This window comes from Gorilla gorilla, chromosome 2 (genome assembly GCF_029281585.2).
Source record: "Gorilla gorilla gorilla isolate KB3781 chromosome 2, NHGRI_mGorGor1-v2.1_pri, whole genome shotgun sequence".
In the NCBI taxonomy this organism is placed as follows: domain Eukaryota; kingdom Metazoa; phylum Chordata; class Mammalia; order Primates; family Hominidae; genus Gorilla; species Gorilla gorilla.
Window position 1 is genome coordinate 74,719,773 of NC_086017.1, and position 13,280 is coordinate 74,733,052.

At 38.2% G+C, this 13,280-nt stretch overlaps 1 long non-coding RNA gene across 7 annotated transcripts in view; it reads left to right on the forward strand.

Moving 5' to 3' along the window:
• The window catches only part of LOC115933979 (uncharacterized), a 355,939-nt gene that overhangs the window by 187,596 nt on the left and 155,063 nt on the right, over positions 1–13,280 (forward strand). For 5 of the 7 annotated variants that reach the window (XR_010132864.1, XR_010132862.1, XR_010132861.1 and 2 more), the window contains one exon: positions 893–982. This is a non-coding gene — a long non-coding RNA (uncharacterized lncRNA). Of the gene's footprint in view, positions 1–892; positions 983–6,958; positions 7,054–13,280 lie in introns of all 7 variants that reach the window. The other 2 variants (XR_010132860.1, XR_010132859.1) reach the window with 1 other exon arrangement.

Below are 13,280 nucleotides of genomic sequence, written 5' to 3' on the forward strand. Positions count from 1 at the left end.
AGGCCTAATTTGGAGCCTGCTTTTGTCTGTAACTTGATCAAGAGAGTAATGAGTGTGAACCATGCTAAACATAGGGAGACTAAAAGGAAGTCAGAAACATTCAACAGTGTAGATTACAGTCACATCAGCATGCTTTTGGTATGCAAATAAAGCACACTGGGCAACAAAATAAAATATAAACGGCTTGCTTCTATTTCAGTTCTTGACACTCTTAGGGCATGTGGGAAAACCTAAGTCTCATGAAAGGATTCAGTTTGAGAAACATATAATTGCTCTTTTTGGGGCCTCTCTTTAATTTCCTTAGTTGCAAAATGGGGATAATAATGTCTATAATTATTATAATAGGGTGGTTATAAGGATTAAGTTAGTAGATGTAAAGCATTTAGAATAGTGTCTGGGTTTCTAGTCCAGCACATAGTTAATGATAGCACGTACCATAAGGTCTAGCTGTTATTATTGTTTTTGTTATTATTTTTGGCTCCCCTCCTCCTGCCACACCGCATTCTATGTGAGCAGGAACACCAGGAGTAGACTCACAGAATTTCAGAACTTTTGAGTATTGCTTCCAGAAATACGTTCCATGAACATCCACTGTTATTTAAGATATTTGTTGTATGAAAAAGAATTTCTCTGATCAATAACTTTTGGGAAATGCTAGGTTTAATAAAATCAAAACCGTTTTTACCATAGGGTCTTTTAGAGGGCAAGGATTCAGGAAAAGAATTATTTTTTCCTCGTACATCGCTAGGCTCTTGGCCAAGACCCCTATGACAAAAGACAGATTAACAAAAGAAAAGCAAATGTATTTAATGTCATATATTTAACATAAACACATTTATATTTGTATTACTATAAATACAGATTTATTCAATATAAATTTTTTGTGACACAGGAGCCTTCAGAAATGAAGATGCAAAGACAACAGGGGAAACCATGTATGTTTATGGACAGTCATGCCAAAGTATGATTGGAAGACAAAAAGGTATGGTCTGATGGTAATAAATGGGGTGGGGTGTTCTCGGCAAGGCCTGTTTGTTCGGATTTCTTTTTGGCATCCATGTGACTTCCCTTTCCCCTGGGTATAGGGCAGGACACTGTCACAGAGCCTTTAGTGGAGAAGAAAGGAAGAGGGCCAGAGAGTAACCTCCCTTGGTTTTATGGCCTGCTTCAGGGAATAAAAGCATCAGGAATTCAAGTTTATGGCCTGCTTGGAAGGGAGGGGAAGAGCTTGGAGAGAAGGTCAGAGAGACCTTCCTGCTTCTGTGGCTTTTTTCCAGTTTCCTTCAGCTTAAACTTCCTGTGTGCTAAGGTACCATCTTTTGGGGTATTATGCTCTGAGCCCTGTCAAGATCCTTTAATATGCAGGCAATATGAATCTGACAGAGGGTGATATTCTATTCAGTCTTTCCTAAATTTATTTGACCACAGAGCTCATTTGTTCTAGAATGTCTTATAACCCTTCAAGGAACATTAGTTCTTGAAGAAAATTATGGATGAGGACTCAATGATGCCCAAAGAGGAGAATGACTTCTAGGCTCTTAGCTAGTTGTGGGCAGAGTCCTGACTTAAGCTTGGGTCTCGTGCTTCCTATCCAGGATGCTTTGCACAAAGTACACAGCTTGCTCTGTCCTGGATTTCTGCAAGAGAGGATCTTGGGTGAAATGAGAAGTAAAGCCTGCAGGTTAAAAACATGGTCCCTGAAGACACATGGGACTTGGGTGTAAGTGCCCACTTCCCACTGTATGATCTCATGCAAGTTATTTCACTTTCTGGGGTCTCCTTTTTTCCCCTTTGTGAATGAATATGATGATTACACTTGCTGTGTGAAGTTGTTGGCAACTTATAAGAGAAAATACCTGTAAAGCACACACATTAATTATAAGCAATTTATTATTGTTCCTGGCACATAGTGAGTGCTCAAAATATGTTGCCAATTATTGGTCAGTAGTGCTTTCAAAGTGAAGATCCCATTGTAGGGACAGAGATCAGATGACAATTGCTTGTTTGCTGAGAACTTCCTTTGAAGGTTTGTCAGTGGAGGCTGCTCTAGAATGTTCTAAGAGAAAAGGAAGCTCTCTGTATTATTGAACCAGCCCTCAAACAAATCACCTCTTTTATATCACTGTCATCAAGAAAAAAAGACTGCTAATGATTGCTGGTCAGGGTAGAAGATTTGGGCCCAGGCTTGAGGTCTTTGGATTCTACTCCAGAAATTTCCAAGACAGGAAGAATCAGAAGAGCCTCTAAACCAATACTTCTCAGTCAGGCTGGGAGTGCTATAGTGGGCCAGGGATCTGGGGCCAATCTGTCTACTTTCTGAAACCAGTCCAAGATCAGGTCAGCATAGACATTGAGAGTCAGCTTTTGGAAACCTTTATAATAATTTGCAGCATAATTTTATGTCTGTTGGATCCAAATGATAATTTTAAAAATGGGGCTTGTATTTGTATTACCTTTACATTATTTCACTTTTCTAGTAATTTATTTTTCTTGTATTTTACAAAAGCATCAGTTCAGGTCAGATTGAAAAACAAAATAAAACTTGTCCTTTATTTCAGAGAGTTTGAGAATTGATCTAGAAAAACGATTCTCAAAACTATGTCCTGGGCCGGCAGTATCGGCATCACCTGGGAACTGGTTAGAAATGCAGTTCTTATCCCTACCAAGATCTTCTGCATTAGAAATTCTGAGCTAGGTCCCAGCAATCTGTATTTTAACACTTTTCAGGTGATTCTTATGCATACTGAAGTTTTAGTTGTACTGGGACTATCTCCAGGATAAGTGTACCTTCTTCTAAATTTATTAGAACAAGAACAGGTATTATATCCCAAGCTCTGTTATGCAAAAATAATTTAACACCATTTCTCTAAAACCAAATTAAATTTACTTTGAACTACCATCTGTTCAGGTTGATAGTAATTTCAATCTCATTTATTAATAGAATTAGGTTCAATTACAAGTGATGAAGAACCAAAATAATAGTGGCCTAATCAATAAGCAGACTTTTGAAAAAAAGAAAAAAAAGGAAAAAAAAAAAACAGGCAGCAAGGGTTCTCTTGAGGCAAATTCTGTTTTCTGCCATATAACTCAAACCCCATGAGGGAAGAGAACACAGAGGCCTGTCTACCTTCTTTAATAGTAGGAAAACTCAAGGAGGACCCAAAGCAAGTTTCCAAAGTACCATCCTGCTCCATCAACAATGATATTTCATCATCCCCTATGATAATCCTGAGGCCAAATCAATACGTAGAAGGTCTGAAGAGGCCTGCTCTGAATAGCTTGGAGTTTACACATTAGATAGGTTTATTTTCTCCTTCTCTCCTTTAACTATTGTCTACTGAAGTCTTTAAGACTTCCTTCATGGGTTTTGGAACACAAAAGATTTCCTTCTTATCTTCATTGGTCTGTCAAGGATTCTCTCTTCTGTAATAGATTTTTATTTTCTTGGTACATTTTCTTGTAACTGAAATCCTCAAGCTAAAAAAGGTGGATGGAAGCACATTTTCCAAATTCATTCTCATGTCTCTGGCATTGATTCAAATCTCTAATTGAAAAACTAGTTTCCAAGGGGCACTAATTAGGTCTCGAGATTGATGCTTTGTGCAAAGTTTAGTCTTTTTCTAGTCTGCCACATTATGTAGTTTCCTTTTTTCATCATCTCTAGTTTGTAGCTAAGGAATTTTATATTTCTATTGGTGTGGGCTATGGGCAACAATTTTTATGCAGTGATTTCTTTTATGTAAGTGAAAATGTTGGCACTTTAGAATAAATTTTGACACATTTCCAATATCTACTACTGTATCTAATGAATTATGTAGCATTTTTCTTAATGTGCTTGAGAGCCAATTATATATTTGTTGTATATTCATTTGGTTGTCAAATCTTAAAAAGGAAATATTCAGAATACCAAATTAGATTGACTCCTGTTTATAGTCTCCAGTGTTGTATCTGTCCCATGATATGAATCTCCACCAAATCCCCAGAATACATAAACTTCTGAATTTAGATATACTTGAAGCTGATCTTTCTTCACCCTTATTTACTTTTTTAGCAAATAGTTTTAGAAACAAAAACAGGAAAAGGTAGAATCTTATCAAATCAAGTATTATGTCACATTAATTTTATAGTAATAACTTGTTATACAACATGGATATCAACCTCATTCTTTACATCCTCTTGCTTTCATATTCTAATATAGCTTTTCTATCACTTTTCTTGCTTAATTTTAAAGAAGAATAAAAGTACTTGCAATACCATTTAAAAACATCCACTTTTGAATATTTTGGTTCATTTTGTTCTAACCTCAGAGAAAGATATCTTTTTAGAAACACTGCCTTTTAAAATACATCCATATGTATTTTATTTATATCCATATGAATTCTTTTTTTACCATTTATAAAGTAACACATACTTGTTATCACAAATTCAAACCAAAGTGTATAAAGAAAAAAGTTGGCTGTGTTTTGTTGCCACATTTTTGGATCTAATTGCCTAAAGATCAGGCAAACTGGCATGGCTTCTGTAACTAGAGGTTAGCTGTTAGTGAAACTTTTTTGCCAAATTACTTGCACAGTGTCACTCCACTAGAGCTCTGGGTCAGTTGGATAGACCATTTTACGAATTTCAAGACAACATCTAAAATATATGTTGTTTTGCAACATCTTCTCCCAGTAAGTAGTGTCAGAACTTGCTCCTCTGGCTTTGATAAAGTGAATTGCAACAGGGAAGCTGAGTTAATTGAGGGTGAGATTTAAAGTTTTATATTTTTATGTTTTTCTGTTTAACAAGATGCAGTGAACACTGTGACAGTAGTGAAATAGAATTTCCTTCAGCAGTCTCTTTGAATGACTCAAACCCCGATATATTTGCTCTTCCCTCCTGAGTGGAGAAAGAATGATGGATTCAGAATAGATAGGGGCCATGACTGCAGAAGATTTTTATTTCTGATTAGACCATGACAGCCACCTAGCTTGTTTTAGAAATTGAAGGAAAAGAAATTTTTTTTTTTAAAGATACAGTGAGAGGGAGGGTAAGAATAGCTATATTACTTATGTTTAGCCCCCAAAAGGCGAATATATCACACACTTGATTTCACCCCTCTTCTGCCCTTGACAGACACTGCTAATCAATCAGGTCACATTTCCCACTGAGCTTAAATATAGCCTCAGGATTTTTCTTGGTACAGCCCTCTGGGCAGCTGCTACCAATCTATCTGGGTTGGCTTATGAGATTGATTTACAGAGTGCATTATTTATTCATTTATTCAACATTTATTGAACATCTAAACTGTGCCAGGCATGTTAAAGGCATTCAGGAGCAAGACATGAAACTTAAATTCCAATGAAAATCAAAACTTTTTATTGCCTTTTTTGGTCCTGCACATTTGCTTGGCATGCAGTAGGTGCTCTATATCTATATATCTATCTATATATATATCTCACATTGCATTTAATTGGTACGTGAAGAGCATTCTGGCATCAGCTGACCCAGCTGAGAGGTGAAGAGTGGCTATGGTTCTCCCTCAAATAATAAGAACATTTTTTCCACCTCAGTTCACTTCCTGCTCAGGGTCTATTAAAAACAAATTCATCATCAAGATCAGTTCTCAACTCGGTAGGTTTTGAGGGGCAGGGGGAGACAGCCACAAGAAGAGTCAGAAACAGAATCTCATCTCATCCCTTAAATCTGACCTCTGAATGTCTTTTAGATTTGCTGATTGGATTCTTGCTAGAACAGAGTATCAGACTTCATCCTCAAAGGAAATAAATTAAGCTGCCCCACACGAGGACAAATGGTTGACATTGTGCTCTTGCTAACATCTTGTGTGCAGCTGTGAACAGCTGTGTTAGTGCCAGTTAAGCTGTGATAGCATCATTTGGGAAAGAGATAAAGGGCAATTCATTCACAAAGCGCTATTCAAAGGGTCTCACAGGTGTGCTCTAAGGATTGTTTTTCTGCTATCTCTCTTCTATCTAAAATATATACTGACTTAAGGTGATTGGGTAATATAATTCTGACAAAATTACAGGTCACCTCCCTCCAGGAATGGTGTTTTAGGAATATATGCTGTGAAATTCATAAACAAATAGGAAATAGAAAAAAAGCATTTCCCACTTGAAAAGAGGATTAGCATCTGACTCTGAAGTGAGTCTGACCATTTATTCATTCCCTTATGAATAAGCCCCAGTTTCCCCCTCCTCTGGTAGAGAGAAGCACAGAATGTGCCAAGAGAGTGGCTCTTTTAGAAAACAGCCTTAACACCCTTATTTGCAATTTTACTCCTCTCCCACCCCACTCCCTCCAGAAAAAAAGAGGCCACCAGCTGTTTGACCACAAATGGTCAGCTCTTTTAGTGAACAAGAACAGGGTCAGCTACTAACTACCAGTGAAGGGGACAAAATTAGATGAGAAAAGGGATATCTTGTGAAAAGAGATTGAAATGGCATTTGGATGTTTGTTTTAAACAGACTTCAGTTTGCCATATGAAGAGGAAATTGTGTGTATGGGATGCCCGCTTGAAAATTTGAGAAAGATAAAGCAGTAACATTTAAACGGGATAGAAATTCTAGGTCAATGTTCCCAAATGCTGGCCCTAACCCTGGGCCACATCCCCAGTACTGCTGAGTGAATTTGTTAACGCTATGGGTTCCCTGGTATCACTTTGTGTAGAAACACTGGAAGCAGTGCCTGAGCTTTTCCAATCAATTCCCCAGATAAGGTTAGAGTATACAGCTAGATTTGGGAATTACTGGTAGATCCCAGGCTAAACAAACAAAAATAGAGCAGATCAAATACCTAGAGGAGAAAACTGCAGACAGAACAAGAAAAATGAGATGGAAGGCCTGCCCCTCTGTCTAGAGCCAAACCAACAGGTACAATTTTGTAATCAATAAAGGGTAATTAATTGAAGACTTCTTATATGTTCAGTACTGATCCAAATGCTCTCTATTCCTTCAAGCTTTTAATCTTTGAAGCAAAAGAAACTTTATGAATGAAGCTTCCTTCACATGGGACACACACACAGTTTAAAGCAGATGGAAGATCACACAGCTGGTAGGTAGCAGAGCCAAGCTTCGAACCCAGGCAGTCTAGATCCACAGCCTGTGCTCTCAACCTCTGCCTCTACCTCATCCTGTCTTTCCTGTGCAAACGGAAGGCCCTTGGGAAAATAATATTATTAACGAGTCAGTGCCTTGCCTCAGGGAGCTCACATAAATTCTTAGTATAATGGAGCCACTGCAGTGTGCAATGTGCAAAGAAAAACTCACAGGTCACTGCAGCATTACAGAGGAGGCCTGACCCAGGATGGGGAGTGGGCTCTCTGGAGGTGGTGATGCCAGATCTGAGATCTTAAAGGATGAGTAAGGGTGAGTTAGAAAAAGATTGGCAGGTGGGAAAGGCGTTGTAGGAGGAGCAAAGGTAAAATAGTTCCAGGCATCTCTAGGCTTCTCTCAGGAGAAGGGTGAATGAATACAAGGTGGTAAGAATAATAATCTACTCAATTATTGACAGTAATTATTAGTGATTATGGTATAATTGGGACTACTCTTAATAATTATCACAATTGTTTGTAATATTGAGTGAATAGTGATTGTAGTGTTCCACAGCCTATTGCTGGGTAATAAATTATTCCAACACCTAGTGGCATAAAACAATTTTTTATTATACTCTTGGAATTTATGGATAAGAAATTCTGACTACAAAGGTTGGGTGGATTGAGTCTGCTTCTCAGTGTCTGGGGCCTCAGCGGGCGTTAACTCGACTAGCTGGGGCAATGAACAATTGGCGTTGGAGTGCTTACTTCCAAGCAGCATGGCCTATCATCCTGGTGGCAATGATTGGAAGACTGGACTAAGATGGGACTCTTGACCAGAGGTCCTCCATGTGCCTTCCTCAGCATGGTGGCACTGGGGAAGTGGAACTTCTTCCAAGGTAGATCAGTGCTTCTAGCAGGCAAGGTGGAGGCTGATGTCTTTTTGACCTAGCTTTGGAAGACAAACTGTCATCTCCACCACAGGCTGTTGCTACAGCACTCATAAGAACTTCCAGATTCAAGAGGAGGAGACATAGCTCCAATTTGCAATGGGAAGAACACCAAAGAGTCTGGAGTCAAGTTTTAAAATTATCACATATGATTAGGATGTATGGAGTGCTTCCTATGTGCTGGGCACTCTGCATCTATGCTTAACCAGAGATACTCACTGAAAGCTCATCGCAACAGTAGGAAATATGTGCTATGATCACCCCAGTTTATAGATAAGGGATCACAGGGATGGGGGTATATGTAACTTATCCAAAGTCCCCAGTAAGTGCCCAACTTTGGAATTCAACCCAGATCTGTAGGCTTAAAAGCTTAACCGTAACCTGTATTACTGGGTATTCTTTGTAACTCAGCCCCGACTCCTGACCCAATGTGTATAGTAGGCTCATTGTGAGTGTTTGTGAACAGAAAGAAAGTCTCAGCAACTATATATCTAAGGGGACCCAAATAGGGACTTTGGTGGGAGGCAATATAATGCTTGGCAACTCCCATATTCTCTTTTGCTCTTGGCAGACATGAAATCCTTAGGAACTAAGGGCTGTGCGGACTTTGGGCTTGATCTTTACATGTCTCATATAATTGCTCAAATAATTCTTTCTATGGTGGCCTCATCCCCAGAGACCTTGTGCCAGGATCCTGGAATTAGGGACAACTACAATTTGGTAAATACTTCTGAATCAAAGTGCTCTGAGATTCAGGAAAAATGAACACAAGTTGGGAGCATTATTTTCCAGGATTATGGAAAAATATATTAATATTTTCACGGCTTTTTGTGGCTTATTCCAATCAGAAGAGTCATCAGTAGCATTTAAACCCAAATTAATTTTGTTTCCATTTATTCACTCATCCAACATTTATTTTTTTACTCATCTTAGTGTGTTCCAGGCACTGTGCTGAGTCATGAAGACACCATGGTGAATAAAACAGACATAGTCTCCTCCCTCACAGAGCTTATACTCCAGTAAGAGAGACAGAGAGAAACTAAGTAGATAACTCTACAAATACATAATTGCTAATTCTTGAAAGTGCTACGAAGGAAACTAATAAGGAGATAAAATAACAAAAGGGCAGAGGGTGAGGTTGGAAGTCTCTAGAGGGGTGATAGTTAAGCTGAAACTCAAAGGAAGAGAAGAAAAGAAAGGCCATGACCCTATTTATTTTTATTCTGATTTCTTCTTTGGTCCCAACCTTTTTTTGAGTTCAAACCCTATATTCCAAAGGAAATTATGCTCAAAGAGCATTAGAACATTGAGGCCAGAAGAATCTAACTGGTCCTTATTCCCGTATCAAGTTTGTGTGCCCAGACTCGTTACAGACTGAGCCCCTTGCCTGACAAAGGTAAGTCTTGAGATGTAAGGATTGACCTTATTCCCCAGCAGCAGAGATCTGAGTCCAGCCCCAACTGCCAGCCTCAAAGTGCTCAGTCGTTGGTATGCCCACCAAGATCCTTTCATCCTCGTGCAAACAGTGTTGATGGGCCATTCTGCCTGTCTTCCAGAGACACCTTCAAACTGCAGAAGTGGGCTAGGCCTTCAGGCTAGAAGCCATTGAAAGATGGGCTTCCAGGCCTGGCGCAGTGGCTCACGCCTGTAATCCCAGCACTTTGGGAGACTGAGGCAGGCAGATCACAAGGTCAGGAGATTGAGACCATCCTGGCCAACATAGTGAAACCCCATCTCTACTAAAATACAAAAAATTAGCCGGCGTGGTGGCGCACACCTATAGTCACAGTTACTCGGGAGGCTGAGGCAGGGGAATTGCTTGAACCCAGGAGGCAGAGGTTACAGTGAGCTGAGATTGCGCCACTGCACTCCAGCCTGGTGACAGGGCAAGACTCAAAAAAAAAAAAAAAAAAAAAAAAAGGTGAGCTTCCAAAAAGCTCACACAAATGTTGCTTTTAAAAATCAAACCATATTTATATTTACCAAGTTACTGACATTTAAGGAAATCTGGCCTTGGTGGGATGGGGGGCAAGCTAATAATTACCCCTTAATTTATTTTTTAAAGTTTAGATACTCACTGACCTAATGAAGAAGGTCTCTAATATTTGAGCTCCTGACAACTGTGGCAGTTGCAGGAGGTGACACAGGGGGACTCAGCAGCACTGGAGACCTTGGGTTGGTGCATTTTAATAGTCTGTGGAATATCAAAACATGCAGTTATTATTTGAGACCATTCTTTGGAAATTGTTTCATTCATGTGTATATGTACATAGAATATAAATATGTAACAGCATAATTAGTATGCATACATGGACTTACTTAAATTTTAAAATAGCAGCTAATAACTTACTGCATACCTACTAATCTCAGTTCTTAGAACAACCTAATAAAATTGTTATGATTATAACATTGTATAGGTGAGGAAGTAATAATATATCAAATAACACTTTTATTGTCCAGCAGAATACCCACTGGATATATGGAGCTATTTCAATTTAAGTTATTTAAAATTAAATAAATTTATAGTTTTTCAGTCACACTAGCCACATTTCAAGTGTCTAGTAGAGCATTTCCATCATCACAGAAAGTTCTGGTAGACAGTGCTCTGTCCACCAGAACTCTAGTTTCTCAGCTCTGGCACTAGACATTTTGGGCTGGCTGATTGTTTGCTACAGGGACTTATTCTGTGCATTCCTTGCAGGGTGTTTAGCAGCCACTACTCATAGTCACCAGTAGCACCTTCCTCCACTTGTGGCAACCAAAAATGTCTCCAGACAGTACAAAGTGTCCCCTAGAAAGAGAGAGCAAAATCATCCCTGGCTGAGAACCAATGTTCTAGATCCAGCCTAAGGGTTATGAGCTGAGTGGGAACTCCAGGAAAGTGCTTTAAATACTTTGAGTTTAACTTTTCCCACTGGTAAAAGAAACTTAAAAAAATAGAATATATTTTCATGAAATTTTGTGAGGGTTAAATACTGTAGGTTAAGAATTTAGTAGATAATAAAAGTGGATTAAAGGAATTTTTGGACTCAAATGTCCTTACTCTGCCCTTAAACTGATGTCTAGATGAGCTGATGTGGCAACTGGAAGCCTGGAAATCAAGATTTCTGCTTGCTCTTCTATTACCCTATCCATGAACTTGGGTTTCCATGTTTAGATAGCTCAAGGTCTGGAGACAATGACAAATTTGACTTCTTAAGACAACAAACCCTGGGGACTTAGAAACTGTTTAGAAACAAACAAGACTCTAACTTAATACAGAAAGTCATCATTCTGCTTTATTGCCCAGGTTTTGTTGGAGTGGCCTTGAGAGTGTACGCAAATGATGAGGCAAGCAATTAATAAGGGAGGATTTTAAATGTCTCTATAAAAATAGGATCAAAAACTTAGATCAATTATAATGAAAATAATTAAAACACATTAATTTGGACAACTGTCAGTAAACTATTGGACGTTTCTATCTCAACTGTCTAAATAAGCATTTGGCCCTATTACACTCAGACTACTAGTTAGAAAGTTAGAAAGATAAGTAAATTAGTAGTTTTAAAGTTTGCACCTATCATTGCTTTAAAAAAAACAAACAAATATGGTGGTTTGTTGGGCTTTCAAGGGAAACCACAATCAACTTATTCTTGTCCTTGATATTTTCCTTGGTTTGTAGGATTGAGTTGAATGTAACTTTCTGAGTATAAAATCATCAGCAGATTGGGCTATGTGAACTAATCTTTGAACTTTTTTAAAACCTATTATAAAGGAAATTCCGTAAGATTTAAAACTAATGCATTGAGGAGAGGAGTAAAATAGTTCATTTCTTCAATTTCTGTTTCAATGATTGATACCTGAGAAGTCACCTGTCTATTAGAAACAGAGTTCAAGTTCACCATTTACATAATAACGTGGTCATTCACCATGCATTTACAATGTATCAGGCCCCAGGTAAAGAATTAAGTATTACATCATTCATCTCATCTAAACTTCATAACAGTATGAAGGGGGAATTATTTCCTTTCATTTTGAAGATGCAAAAAAGGCTGAGAGTTTGGATAACCTGATAATAAGGGGTATAGCCAAGTTTCAGACTCAGGTCTGCAAAATGTCAAAGCTTTTGGTCACTTGCCCAGATGCAGGTGAGCTGCAGATCAGTGGTGAAGAAGATATTTCTTCTGACATGTAAATCCACACCTAGCTCTCCTCCACACCAGTATCTCTGCTTGCTGCATTTGAACAAGGGACATAGTGTTATCTGTGTCCTTTGGCCTTGTTGATTCATTAAGCCAGATTATGAATGAGTCATTCTTCACAGCCTTGCTAAACAAAATATATATTTTTAATATGACGAGTCAGCCAGTATCTCTGGATATTTTCTAGGTTACTTGTTCATCAAAGAAAAATTCTGAGTAGCCATTTAAAAAAAGGAAACAGGTTCTACGGAAATCAATCAAACCAGTCCAACACCACCAGCCCCCAAAAAAGAAAAATATTCAAAATGGTCTCAAAGAAAGAACTCACTAATTTAGAGTTATTGAAGGGAGAGATAATTCTGAATTAATAAAATATTTTAATTAAAATATGAGTTAAAAAAAGAAAGTCATTATCTTTGTGATACTTGATGAATGAATGAATCAATCAAACTGGAGTGCAGAAAATATAAAATGATATCAACTGGGCAAAAATACAACCATGTGGAGAACTCACTGGGCCTAGTTTGATGAACAGATGAGGGATTTTTGAATATAGTTTTTCATTTACTTACAGGTCAAGGGGCTACTGTAGTTTCAGGGGAAAAAACTATTCCTATAAGCTGGTGGACATTACCGTTGCAATCTTTTTATGCTGTACTTTTCTTAACTAACTCTTTAAGATGCAAAGGTAATGAACTCCTCAGACTCTACCAAATAATAAGAAATGTTGAATTGTTGGGAGTGGAATTCATGAAGTCTTCTTACATAGTCAAATGTTTACAGCAGCACAATTCACAATTGAAAAAATATGGAACCAGCCTAACTGCCTATTAACCAATGAGTGGATAAAGAAAATGTGGACATATATAGACATACATGTCATATGTACGTATATACTATGGAATACTACTCAGCCACAAAGAGGAATGAAATAATGGCATTTTCAGCAACCTGGATGGAACTAGAGACCATTATTCCTTTTTTTTTTTTTTTTTTTTTTTTTGAGACGGAGTCTCGCTCTGTCACACGAGCTGGAGTGCAGTGGCACAATCTCAGCTCACTGCAATCTTCACCTTGTGGGTTCAAGCAATTTGGAGACCATTATTCTAAGTGAAG